Here is a 13,058-nt window from a genome sequence, read left to right on the forward strand (position 1 = left end):
CCCATAAGTCGGCTTCTTTTTCCTTCCCCTAAGAACAACAAAATTTCACTCAGAATAAAAACAAAACAAGCTTGTCTTATTGACAAATGAATTGTCTGTATCAGTGAACAAATGTTTATTGAGTAGCTACTATATGTAAAGCAGTTAGAATATGATAATAAAGTGATGAAGTCCCTGACCTCATGGGAATCTCAAACATCAATTAGTAATTATTAGTATGATACATGCTGGGAAGCAGAGTAACATAGGAACATCTATTGCTTTCTTTTTTTCTTTTTTTTTTTAATAGCTCACCCTAAAAGTTAATGTTTCTATTTTTGCTTATGTGCATCAAATGAATTATTAAGAAATATATAATGGATTTATATAAAGAGTACAAAGTATGTGCAGAGAATACAAAGGCAACAGCTTGAGGCAGGAAGAATAAATTACATTTCAGGAACTGTGATCTTGGAATCTCTCTGTCCATATTATCTATTCTTTCAATGCCTGTTTAATTTTTTTGTTTTCTTTTCTTTCTCTTTTTTTTTTTTTTTGAAACAGAGTTTGGCTCTTGTTGCCCAAGCTAGAGTGTAATGGCGTGATCTTGGCTCACTGCAACCTCTGCCTCCTGAGTTCAAGCAATTCTGCTGCCTCAGCCTCCTGAGTAGCTGGAATTACTGGCACCCACCAGCATGCCCAGCTAATTTTTGTATTTTTAGTAGAGACGGGGTTTTACCATGTTGGCCAGGCTGGTCTCGAACTCCTGACCTCAGGTGATCTGCTCGCCTTGGCCTTCCAAAGTGCTGGGATTACAGGTGTGAGCCACCACACCTGGCCTTGTTTCATTTTTTCCTGTTAGTTAATTGTCTCTGTATGGATTTAGTAGAGATCTATGACATTTCTAGTATGACATTGCCATCTTGATCAAATCTACTTATAAGTACTGTCCTTGCTTCAGCAGAGCAAGAGATTTGCCATCTTTCTTTACATGCTGATTCCTCCATTACCATTTAATCTATTTCTTAGTATGTTTTTCTGACTATACTGTCGAGTTTAACCTGCCTAGGTAAACACAGAATTACACAACATCCCGAGGTTTGTAAACTTAAATCTGTCATTTCTGGCCTTGTTAACAGGTGTAGCTTATGAAACTGTGCTCGTTAATTTTATTTTATTAGATTACACAGTTTTTGAGGGTAGAGATCATCTCATGAAACGTTTATAAACTTGATAACATAAAATATAGTGGAAATGCCCTCAAGTCCTTTGAAGTCATTTAGTAATATTTTGTTCCAGGAAGAAAGAACTGTTATTGTTTCTGCTCCAAAAATGACCAGAGATAAGTGATTTAATTTCAATTTTTAAAATCAGGCAGGTATCTATAATTCTCATGTACTTTCTGTACCATAGAATAAATATGAGTGCTTACAAAATGCTGCAATATCTGAGGTCACTTATGAGCATATTGTATTTCTAACGGCTCGTGACATACATATTTATGCTCATTGCTTTTAGACATATTAAGCAATCAAATATATACTCTATTGACTTATTGCTCATCTACAGTTTTGCTGTTTAGACGCAAAACACATTTTTCTTCAAAATTTTAGAACATTATGACAACTTAGGAAAAATTAAACATAATTTGGCTCTAAGAAAGAGTACTATGTTTTAATTATTTATTTTTGAGACTGAGTCTTGCTCTTTCGCTCAGGCTGGAGTGCAGTCACCCGATCTTTGCTCACTGCAACCTCTGCCTCCCAGTTTCAAGCGATTCTCCTGCCTCAGCCTCCTGAGTAGCTGGGATTACAGGCACGTGCCACCACATCCAGCTAATTTTTGTAATTTTAGTGGAGACGGGGTTTCACCATGTTGGCCAGGCTAATCTCGAACTCCTGACCTCAAGTGATCCACGCACCTCGGCCTCCCAAAGTGCTGGGATTACAGGCATGAGCCACTGTGCCTGTTTTAATAATTTATGTATACATATATATCTTTAAAGTGTATCTTGAAAGAAAGTTTATTTGGCAGTTAAGGGTTCAACCACCACCTCCACAAATATTGGAATTCTCATTCTGGCTTTGCTACTCTCCAGCTATATGGCCTTCTACAGAAGCAGCTAGAGCTCTCTGAACCTCAATTTTCTCATCTGTAAAATAAGGATAATAATTGTACATAATTCACAGGGTTGATGTGATGATGAAATAAGATATGATTTCTAGTTAAGTCTAAACAAATATTGCTTGATTTCATTTAGGTATTTATTTAGAAAACACTACCCAATGTGCAGTCACAGTTCTAAGTCTTTGTAAATATTAATTAACTAATTTTTTCATTTAATACTTCAATCTTCATAACCTTGTAAGGTAGGCAATTTTATTACATCTATTTTATAGATGAGGAAACCAAGGGGCTGAGAGGTTAAGATAACTATTCGAGGTTAAAAGACAATACCAGAGCCAGGTTAGCAACCTGAGCCATTAGGCTCAATAATTCATACCCATTTTTTAAATTTTTTTGAGACGGAGTTTGCTTTTGTTTCCCAGGCTGGAGTGCAATGGCATAATCTCAGCTCACTGCAACCTCTGCCTCCTGGGTTCAAGTGATTCTCCTGCCTCAGCCTCCCAAGTAGCTAGGATTACAAGCAGGCGTCACCACGCCTGGCTAGTTTTGTATTTTTAGTAGAGGTGGGGTTTCTCCATTTTGGTCAGGCTGGTCTTGAACTCCCGAGCTCAGGTAATCTGCCTGTCTCAGCCTCCCAAAGTGCTGAGATTACAGGCATGAGCCACCGCGCCCAGCCAATAATTCATATTCTTAAACAATGCTCCTTGTTTTATTTGTATATTAATTTAACCAAGGTATTTAACTCCTACCATGTGTCAGGAAATGTCCTAGGCACTTGGATTATAAAGATAAAGACGTCTCCACCCTTGACAAGATCATAGTTTAGTGGTAAAAAAAAAAAACTGTGAACAAATAACTATAATACAATGTAGAAGACATGTGCAGTGGGCTACGTAAGCACAGTGGAGAGAAAGTTTATTGGAAGTTCTAACCTCCACATTTGAGGGACTGTGGGAGAGGTACACATGGACACACACATTTCATATGCCCAATAACTTAAACATCATAAATCAACTTTTATACTGTAGGGGTGGGTTGCCCCTACACACCTGTGGGTCTTTCTCGTAAGGTGGAACGAGAGACTTAGGAAAGAAAAAGACACAGAGACAAAGTATAGAGAAAGAAATAAGGGGACCCGGGGGACCAGCGTTCAGCATATCGAGGATCCCGCCAGCCTCTGAGTTCCCTTAGTATTTATTGATCATTCGTGGGTGCTTCTCGAAAAGGGGGTTGTGTCAGGGTCCCAAGACAATAGTGGGGAGAGGGTCAGCAGACAAACACGTGAACAAAGGTCTTTGCATCATAGACAATGTAAAGGATTAAGTGCTGTGCTTTTAGATATGCATACACATAGACATCTCAATGCTTTACAAAGCAGTATTGCTGCCCGCAGGTCCCACCTCCAGCCCTAAGGCGGTTTTTCCCTATCTCAGTAGATGGAGCATACAATCGGGTTTTATACCGAGACATTCCATTGCCCAGGGACAGGCAGGAGACAGATGCCTTCCTCTTGTCTCAACTGCAAGAGGCATGCCTTCCTCTTATACTAATCCTCCTCAGCACAGACCCTTTACGGGTGTCGGGCTGGGGGACGGTCAGGTCTTTCCCTTCCCACGAGGCCATATTTCAGACTATCACATGGGGAGAAACCTTGGACAATACCTGGCTTTCCTAGGCAGAGGTCCCTGCGGCCTTCCGCAGTTTTTGTGTCCCTGGGTACTTGAGATTAGGGAGTGGTGATGACTCTTAAGGAGCATGCTGCCTTCAAGCATCTGTTTAACAAAGCACATCTTGCACTGCCCTTAATCCATTTAACTCTGAGTTGACACAGCACATGTTTCAGAGAGCAGGGGGTTGGGGGTAAGGTTATAGATTAACAGAATCTCAAGGCAGAGGAATTTTTCTTAGTACAGAACAAAATGGAGTCTCCTATGTCTACTTCTTTCTATACAGACACAGCAACAATCTGATCTCTCTTGCTTTTCCCCACAATACAGCTACTTTTATAATGACAAAATTAAAAGTACATGTAAAGTTATGTTTTTTTATGACCAAAAGTCAGTACAATGTCAAATACAACTGATTTAAATATTCGTGGATAAATCTGTGTATTCAATTGAATATTTGGTAATGTTTAGATGAGTAATAAAATAATTCATAAATAAAATTTATTTATTTCACAAATATATTTTTCTGGCCTTAATTTTAGCAAAATAGTGAATTATAATTTATAATCGAGATTTTTACATAATTTGTATACTGTTGACAGTAATAATGTAAATACCTAAAATATACTTGTGTTCACAATGCATATAATTTTAACATTTTAAAATCAAATTGTGCCAGGTGTGGTGGCTCACACCTATAATCGCAGCACTTTGGAAGGCCGAGGAGGGCAGATCACTTGAGGTCAGGAGTTCGAGACCAGCCTGGCCAACATGGTGAAACCCTGTTTCAACTAAAAATACAAAGATTAGCTGGGCGTGGTGGTGCATACCTGTTATCCCAGCTACTCAGGAGGCTGAGGCACGAGACTTGCTTGAACATGGGAGACAGAGGTTGCAGTGAGCCAAGATCATGCCAGGGGAACCCAGCCTGGGCAACAGAGACTTTGTCTCAATAAATAAATAAAGTAAAATAAAACAATACACAAAATTAAAAATTTGTCATTTTCATATTTTTTAAAAAATTTATTTTTATATCATCTATTAAAAATAAAATGTATGATATAAAGGTATTAAATAAGAAATTTAAAAAAATTAGTTAAACCTGAAATTTATAATTCAATTTTTTAAAAATTTAATTACTTAGTATTTTTATAAAAATAAAACAATTACCAACTCTAGCAATCAGTGTCCATCTAGTTGCCAATTGGATTGATGTGTCACACATGTTACATCTAGACCAACTTACATGAACATTTAAGAGGAATATGAATTGCTTAAAATTTCAAAATGTTCCTCAGCTGCCATATGCAACTGCTATAAATACTCATTCATTTGTGAGTATCTCTGGAACCATAAATTTGAGCACATAGACAAGGAAATGTGTACTTGGCTCTCTCTTCCGAGAACTGGGAATAACAGTTTATTTTGTAAGAATCTATTGCACATATGCTGTTTGAAGAAAATGATTACTGTGGCCTCTCTCTTGCCTAAGTGCTATTACTGCTCAAATCCTCCCCATACTCTGCAGCAGTCTCCATCTCCAGTACTGGCAGTGGCAGAACCCACAAAACCTTGCCTTGTTCAGACACAGTGGCCTTTTGTTTCAAGGACGTAGGGCTAAAGACTTGGAGAGAGGTATTTCCTTGGGCCCTGAATCATTTTAGTCATGACAACAGATATTTAGGGTTATGGGTTCTGCTGTGCCAGTCTGAGCATCAGCTCCAAAAAGACAGTTATGTTTATATGTTCCTCAAGAAATTTATTTTTGTTTGTTTATGATGTGTGAGGTCCTCTGAAGTGCAGGGTTTAGCCCAGGTCTCCTTCTTGTTTAGGTCTAAGGGTCTGTGTAACTATTTCTTATGGGACCAAAGAATTTTTTAGAATGAGACAGATATTTGGTTGCGTCTTGAAGAAGATATAGCACCGTGAGACATGTTACTGACTGTGCAAAGGCACTGAGGTATGTAGTGATGTAATCTGTTAAGGGAACTGCAGACACGTCTGTGTGGCTGGAGCACAGGTTGCTCTTGGAGTAGTGCGAGGTGAAGCAGGAGAGATAAGTTAGGACACATCCCGGAGGTCTCAAGAACCATTTGAAGGAACTCGGAGTTTATCCTAAATCAAAGAGGAACCTAAAGGGTTTTATACAGGGAAATAGTTGATTATATTGAACCCTGGATGGGGGAGTATAGTTAAGAGAAGGGCAACCATAGAGGCAGAGGCACCAATTAGGGTGGTGATTATCCCTGCAAGAAGCAAGGATGACTTTAATAATGATGTGTTAGTAGACTTGGAAATGATGAGGGAAGTTAAGAGGGATCCGGGATAAGTTGAGAGGCTGGGTGTCTGCCTGAGGGTGGCATATTTTAGTTGTTTAATAAATGTTGTTCGGGTGAAGTTTGCTCGTTTCCAGTGCCTCCAGCATTTTAACTACACTATCACATACCCTTGTTTAACTGTGGTTGATTTGCATACATTGTTTCAATACTTTGAATTGCAAAGTGGGTACATTCTTACCACTAAGAAAAGATTCATTCCAACAGAGTGGTGCAACAAAGTTCTCAGTGAAGCTGATCTGTTACTGTTACACAGCTGTGTTCATTCCCATTATGAGCTCCTTGGGTCCAAGTTCATCTCCTGGGTCCGTCAGGTCATAGATAACTGTGATATAATGTACAATGCTCATCAACAAGTTTTCTCTACACAGAAAAAAACCTGCCATTCAGTTACCTTTCATAAGATTCTTTGTCCACATTGCCCAGTGGGAAACATTTGGAATCCTTTTCAAATTTTCCAAATAGACTGTAACTTCACAGAATGTTTCCTTTGTTCTTTAAAGTGCCGAATCATTTATTTTAAAATCAGGTTTAACCTAACATAACTTTAGTTTTGGTTTGCTCTATTTGATTTCAAGTAACCTTTCAAAACAGGTCAGGGGCAGATTTATAATAAATGTAGCTTGAACTTGGCTTGGAAATCTGATAATGGCAGGCAAAGGGACTATGTTGTTCTTATATCTCTTTTTAAAAGCCCTCCTTATTTACGCCTTTTCATAGCTGGGTCAACTACACTGCTTGATGCAAACTCAATCCAAAATATAACCTGAGCTTAAACAAAGGGATATGAGAAGCCTGCCCTAACAACTAGGAACTCCACACCTAGCCAACCCTCCTACTGCTATTGACCACGTGATCTGGTTCTAATAACTGCTTCTGTCCTATTCTGTGTATCTGAGTCCAGGAATTGTTAACCAAGGTTGTCTAAAATATGGACAATAACACACTTTTATCTATTTTTTTTTAAATACAGAAATTGAAGTCTGTTTCCTCAATCCCAGCTTTGGGACTGGGACTCTTGATTGTGTGTCTACATTCTGGATTATCCAGCTGGTCCAGGCTTTTTTTCCAGGGCACACCATTATCTTGTGTCTGAATTTTTAGCATGGACTTACTACTTTTTGTCTGTTGCATTATGTTTTACATATTTTAGTTTGTACGACAAGATGGTTTTTCTTCAATGACATCTATTCTTCTTAAATTAGGCCTGTTCTTCTCGCATATTCCTCATCCCAGGAGAAATGGCCGACAGCAGCTTTCAAACCCTTCTATAGCATTTCAATTTGTTGAGCACATTGATTGTATCCTGGAAGAGAAGCAAATTTGTAGCTCATACACCAGTAGAAAAACCTTGCTGGATAAATAGCAACAGGAAGTTGAAGTTAAATCATTATTCCTCTGCCTTCCTAGCATTTGGTTGTGTACATATTATAGTATGCATTTAATTCCAATTTGACTTACAGTTATTTAAGTCTCCCCCAATAGGATTGTAAGGTCCTTTGTGACAGGGTCTATTCTTACTCATTGCTGTATGCCTTGCAGCATGAGGGTAGTGCTTTCTAGGTGGTAAATGCATAGTAAATGGTTGAAAAAATAAAGACATATAATAAAATTAGAATGTGTAAGATTCTCATTAATAGGATCAGTGTCTTATTCATTTACCTGCTATATATTAATGTAATGCTTTCCACATGGTGAAATACCTAGTAAATGTTTGAATAGTAAAGATAGAATTAGAGTATCATTTTTCTAATGTATATTTACTCTTAAATTTTTTTCCTGCATAGAAATCAGCTGTCATATTGGCTTTTTGTGCTTGATTTTTCACACAACGTATTATTCTTTTTTTCTTTTTCTTGAGACAGACTGTTGCTTTGTCACCCGGGCTGGAGTGCAGTGGCACGATCTCCGCTCACTGCAACCTCCGCCTCCTGGGTTCAAGTAATTCTCCTGCCTCAGCCTCCTGAGTAGCTGGGATTACAGGCACCCACCATCACACCCGGCTTATTTTTTGTATTTTTAGTAGAGACAGGGTTTCACCATGTTGGCCAGGCTGGTCTTGAACTCCTGACCTCGTGATCCGCCTGCCTTGGCCTCCCAAAGTGTTGAGATTACAGGTGTGAGCCACCGTGCCCAGCCCATATTATTATTTTTTATGGTGAGAACAGCTACATCTCTGTTCAAGTCAAATACATTGAGTGCCCACTGTATGCTTTAACTTCTCAAGTTCTTCAAGAGATACAAACATGAGTGATAAGATGAATCACTGCCTTCCTTATTTTTTTCCTCTCATCTGCTCTTTTTGCATTCTGTTGTCTGAAAGAAGAGATATAGCTATTTGGGAAGTAGAGGCAGGAGGATCTCTTGAACCCAGGTTTGATGCTGCAGTGAGCTATGATCACACCACTGCATTCCAGCCTGGGTGACAGAGTGAGACCCTATCTCTAAAAGAAGATAGGGTCTTTTTATATGTTTATCATATGCCTTATAATAGCTAGATCAACTACATTGCTTGATGCAAATTCAATCCTGCTGGTCTCCAAAACAAGAAAAAAAGAAGAGAGAAATCAAGTGCGTGAAAATTATGAAACATGACAAAGGGGAAGAGCTTGGGGAGATGCTCATCTGATGTCCTGGGGGGAGCGCTATGCTGGGAAAGGCTTGTATCCAGCTGTGGGAACTTTCTAGAGGAGTGGCATTTGAAATCAACATGAAAATATGGCCAGGATTTTGACTGAAGAAGTAGGAGACCATTGGAGAAGAGAAGAACGTGAATAGAGACAGAGAAGCAAGATATGTCTAGAGAATGTCAAATGGGTTTGTTAGGCTTAATGTACAAATAACAAACAAGTGGGAGGTAAGTCTTACAAAGTCAAGGTAGATGGAAGACATATTATGAACTTTAGGGAATCTGTACTTAACTTGGGAAGACAGTGGAGAGCCATAACCGTGTGTGCGTGCGTGCATGAGAATGTGTGTGTACGTGTGTGTGTTTGTGTGTGTGTAAGGAGATAAAGAGAAAGATGGGGGTAAGGGGAGGGCTCCAAACCATAGCAGGTTACTAAAATCACTTGAGTATCTTTGAGAAAGATACTGAATCAGCCCAGATCTCTAGAGTGAGAATATTAAGGTGACTTTGGAAACTGTACTTAACAAAATCCCCAAAATTCCTCAGGTAATTTTTATTTCCCAGGTTTGGGAGTCAGTTGTGGATTATAGATTACTGGCCAGGAAATTCTGTTCACTCATTTGTCAAAAGTCTATTGAGGCGAGGCTTGCAGTGGCTCATGCCTGTAATCCCAGCACTTTGGGAGGCCGAGGCAGGTGGATCACCTGAGGTCAGGAGTTTGAGACCAGCCTGGCCAACATGGAGAAACCAGGCAGAGGTTGTCCTGAGCTGAGATTGCACCACTACACTCCAGCCTAGTGACAGGGTGAGACTTTGTCTCAAGAAATAAAAATTAAAATTAAAAAAAGTCGATTGAACACCTACTATGTATCACACATTGTGTAATTACTGGAAATATAGAAAGGAAGACAACACCCACCATCACTGATCTCATAGAGTTTACAGCCTAGCAGGATTAACCAACGCTAAATGAGTAATTACACAAATTATAACTGTACTAAGTACTATTGAGGAGAAGCACAGGGTACTATGAGAAAACATAATGATGGGCCTGACAACTCTGGTTAGGGGAGATGACCCTGAGGAGGTAAAATTTTTATCAAAAGCTCAGGGGCTCAGTTAGGTGAAAGGTTTGAGAGTCACTGTAAGTAATTCAGAGTGAAATAATGACTTGAAATAGGGACGAGAGTGAAGGGGGAGATGGATGAGCTTCTGTTTCTGTTTGCTTTGTCCAGTAAAATTAAAGGGAAAAATATGTCAAGGAAAATCATCAGAAAGTAAAGCAAAATGTGAGCTATCCTTTTGGCAGAACTATGGATTTCCCAAGTTTTTAATAAAATTGGTGCTATTTCCCAAGCACTTAATGCTTGGCTTGGGGCTGTGGTCTCTGGAATTGAGTCTTTGTTAACTTCTCCTTCAGTGCAACAGAAAATTATATTTCTGCTGAAATAAGGAATTTAAAGTTTATATACCCTTCTTGAACATTGCCAATGTACAAAAATACAAAAAAAAATCGTTTCCCAATTTTAGAAAGAAAATAAATGCCTGAGAGATCTCTCAACTCTAAAATATTTCTCTAGGCACGACTTCTCTCTTTATCTATCATTGAATCTTAGCTATCTAAGGAGGCAATAAATGTTTCCAGGAACTTCCATTTATATTCTTTTACATGTTATTTAAGCTGCAGAGCTTTCTGAGACTCCTCATTTCTGCAGAAGTAACAAATGCTGCTGTTTAATCCGTGTTCCACCTGAAAGCTTAGATTTCTTTTTGAGTTGATTTTCTGACTAACACAGTTAATTTTCTGATTACTATAGGGATTGATTTTCCTGGAAATGGCTTAATGATTAGCTCTAGTATTTACAAAATAAAAATAACTTCCTGACCTGCTATTCAGTTCATATGGTGGGTGGAAGGAAATGGCTGTTTTTGATATTCAATTGACATACTAGGGTTCTACCATTAGAAATTTCAGGGGAAATTCAGATTTTAGAATTGGAAGTGTCTTTCTCAAATGAGCCCAGTTCTAAACTTTACCTAGATTCACCAAACTTTACTCCTAGCCCAGTCTTTTTCCTCTCTCATCTTTAAAGAAGTGGTAACCCTTTTTAAAGTTTCCACTTGGTTCACAATGGCCTCTAAGCTGCATCTGCTCCTGCAGCCTATAGCCTATCTTCCTAAATGTCGGTGAATTCAGTGGGATCTCCACCCCATTTTCAACCACAGTTGATAGGACCATCGCTGGGTCCCATCCAAGCCAGCTGGGGTCTTTTTCCTGGAAATATGGAACTGGGACTAGAAATACATCTGTTTCTTCATGTGGTAGGTATCATCATTCCTGTAAAAGAAAAACGTAGGAAGTAGCTTGTGACATACGAAGTTTAGTCCAAGAACACTGCTCTTGATAATAGAAAAAAAGAGGAGGATAATGATAAGAAAAATATTATGTTTGAAAACTTAGAAGGAAGGGGTCACATCAAGCTCAGTGGTGACATTGATTAGGGCCATGTTTTATGGATTTCCACCATGCCAAGCGGCCCCTGAGCTACAAGAAGCTCCTGCTGCCTCATCATCTCTGTGCACAGTGGGGCTGGTGGGAACCAGCTTTGAGAGGGCATCATGAACCGTGTTTTGAATAGTTTGAGATGTTCTTGTGACATCTAGATGGAAATATCAAATAGGCATTGGATGTGGGCATTTGAAAGTCTTGGATAAAAATGTAAATTTAAGATCATAAACCTAATAAAAGTTTACATAGCCTTTGAAGCCAAAGTTATGGATAAGTGAACCTTATTATAGCAAGCTTAAAATTTTGCCACTTAACTCTTTTTTTCTTACATTGAACCTATCGTTTTTTGTTACATGATTTTTTATAATAAGACTTCTTCTGGAACACACCCTTTGTATTAATAGTGAACAGATGGTACCAATTTATGCTCTTCTCAACAACGTATGACAGTTCTTATTTCTTTGCATCATTGACAGCACTGTGTATTATTTAAAAATTTTTACTGATTTAAAGAATGTAAAGATTGATAGAACATTATTTTAATCTGTACTTCTTTGATTATTAAGTTGGGTCATTTAAAAATGTATTTATTTATGATTTGTATTTCTTCTTTACTAAATTGCCTCTTTATGTCTTCTTGACATTTTCTCTTGGAAATTCAATTTTTATGTTAAAACTTGTGAAAGCTTTTTACATAGTGAGGACATTGTTCCTGTGGATGCCATTTATATTGAAACATTATTTCCGGTTGTCATTTTCCTTTTTATTAAATTTTTTTATTGTTGCTGCTTTTACCAACATATTTAATTTTTCACAGTTCAATCAATTATTCTGCCATTTCCTGGGTTTGCCTTTGGTGTTTTTGAGTAAAATTCTCCTACCAGATATTATTTAAATATTTATGTATTTTCTAGCATATTAATGATTTCATTGAAAAATTTAACCTATCTTAGATATATTTTGATATATGAGTGAGATCAGGTTCTAACTATTTTTTTAAGTAGCTAAATGTTATTTTAGCATAGTGTGATTCTGTTGTGCATGTTTGCTTCTACTGGCAATTTAGATCATCTAATAACATAGTAGAAGGTAACATACCTAAATAGCATAACATGCTTCTACCTGTAAGGGGTATTAAAATGTTTATTAATGACTTGGGAAAGATATACTCTAGTTTTTGAGAGAAAAAATAAAGCCATTTAAAGTTTGTTCCTCTATAACATAACTGTTATTTCTATCTTCTCATAGTTAGGGGATTAGCATCCAAGATGCCATTGTGAGAAAACTCTAGTTATTGGGGGAACCCGCCCCCAATATTTCAATGTAGGTTCTTTCTATTTTCCATACGTGTCAGCTGACTGAGAAACAAGGAGAAAGAGTACAAAGAGAGGAATTTTACAGCTGGGCTGTCGGGGGTGACATCACATATCGGTAGGACTGTGATGCCCACCTGAGCCTCAAACCAGCAAGTTTTTTATTAAGGGTTTCAAAAGGGGAGGGGATGTAAGAACTGGGAGTAGGTACAAAGATCACATGCTTCAAAAGGCAAAAAGCAGAACTACTAATAAAGGTCTAACAAAGATCACATGCTTCTGAGGGAACAGGACAAAGGGCAAAAGCAGAACTATTGATAAGGGTCCAACAAAGATCACAAGGCAAAGGGCAAAAGCAGAACTACTGATAAGCATCTATGTTCAGCAGTGCACGTATTGTCTTGATAAACATCTTAAACAACAGAAAACAGGGTTCGAGAGCAGAGAACCGGTCTGACCACAAATTTACCAGGGCGGAGTTTTTCCCCACCCTAGTAA

The sequence above is a fragment of the Gorilla gorilla genome, chromosome 7 (genome assembly GCF_029281585.2).
Source record: "Gorilla gorilla gorilla isolate KB3781 chromosome 7, NHGRI_mGorGor1-v2.1_pri, whole genome shotgun sequence".
NCBI lineage: Eukaryota > Metazoa > Chordata > Mammalia > Primates > Hominidae > Gorilla > Gorilla gorilla.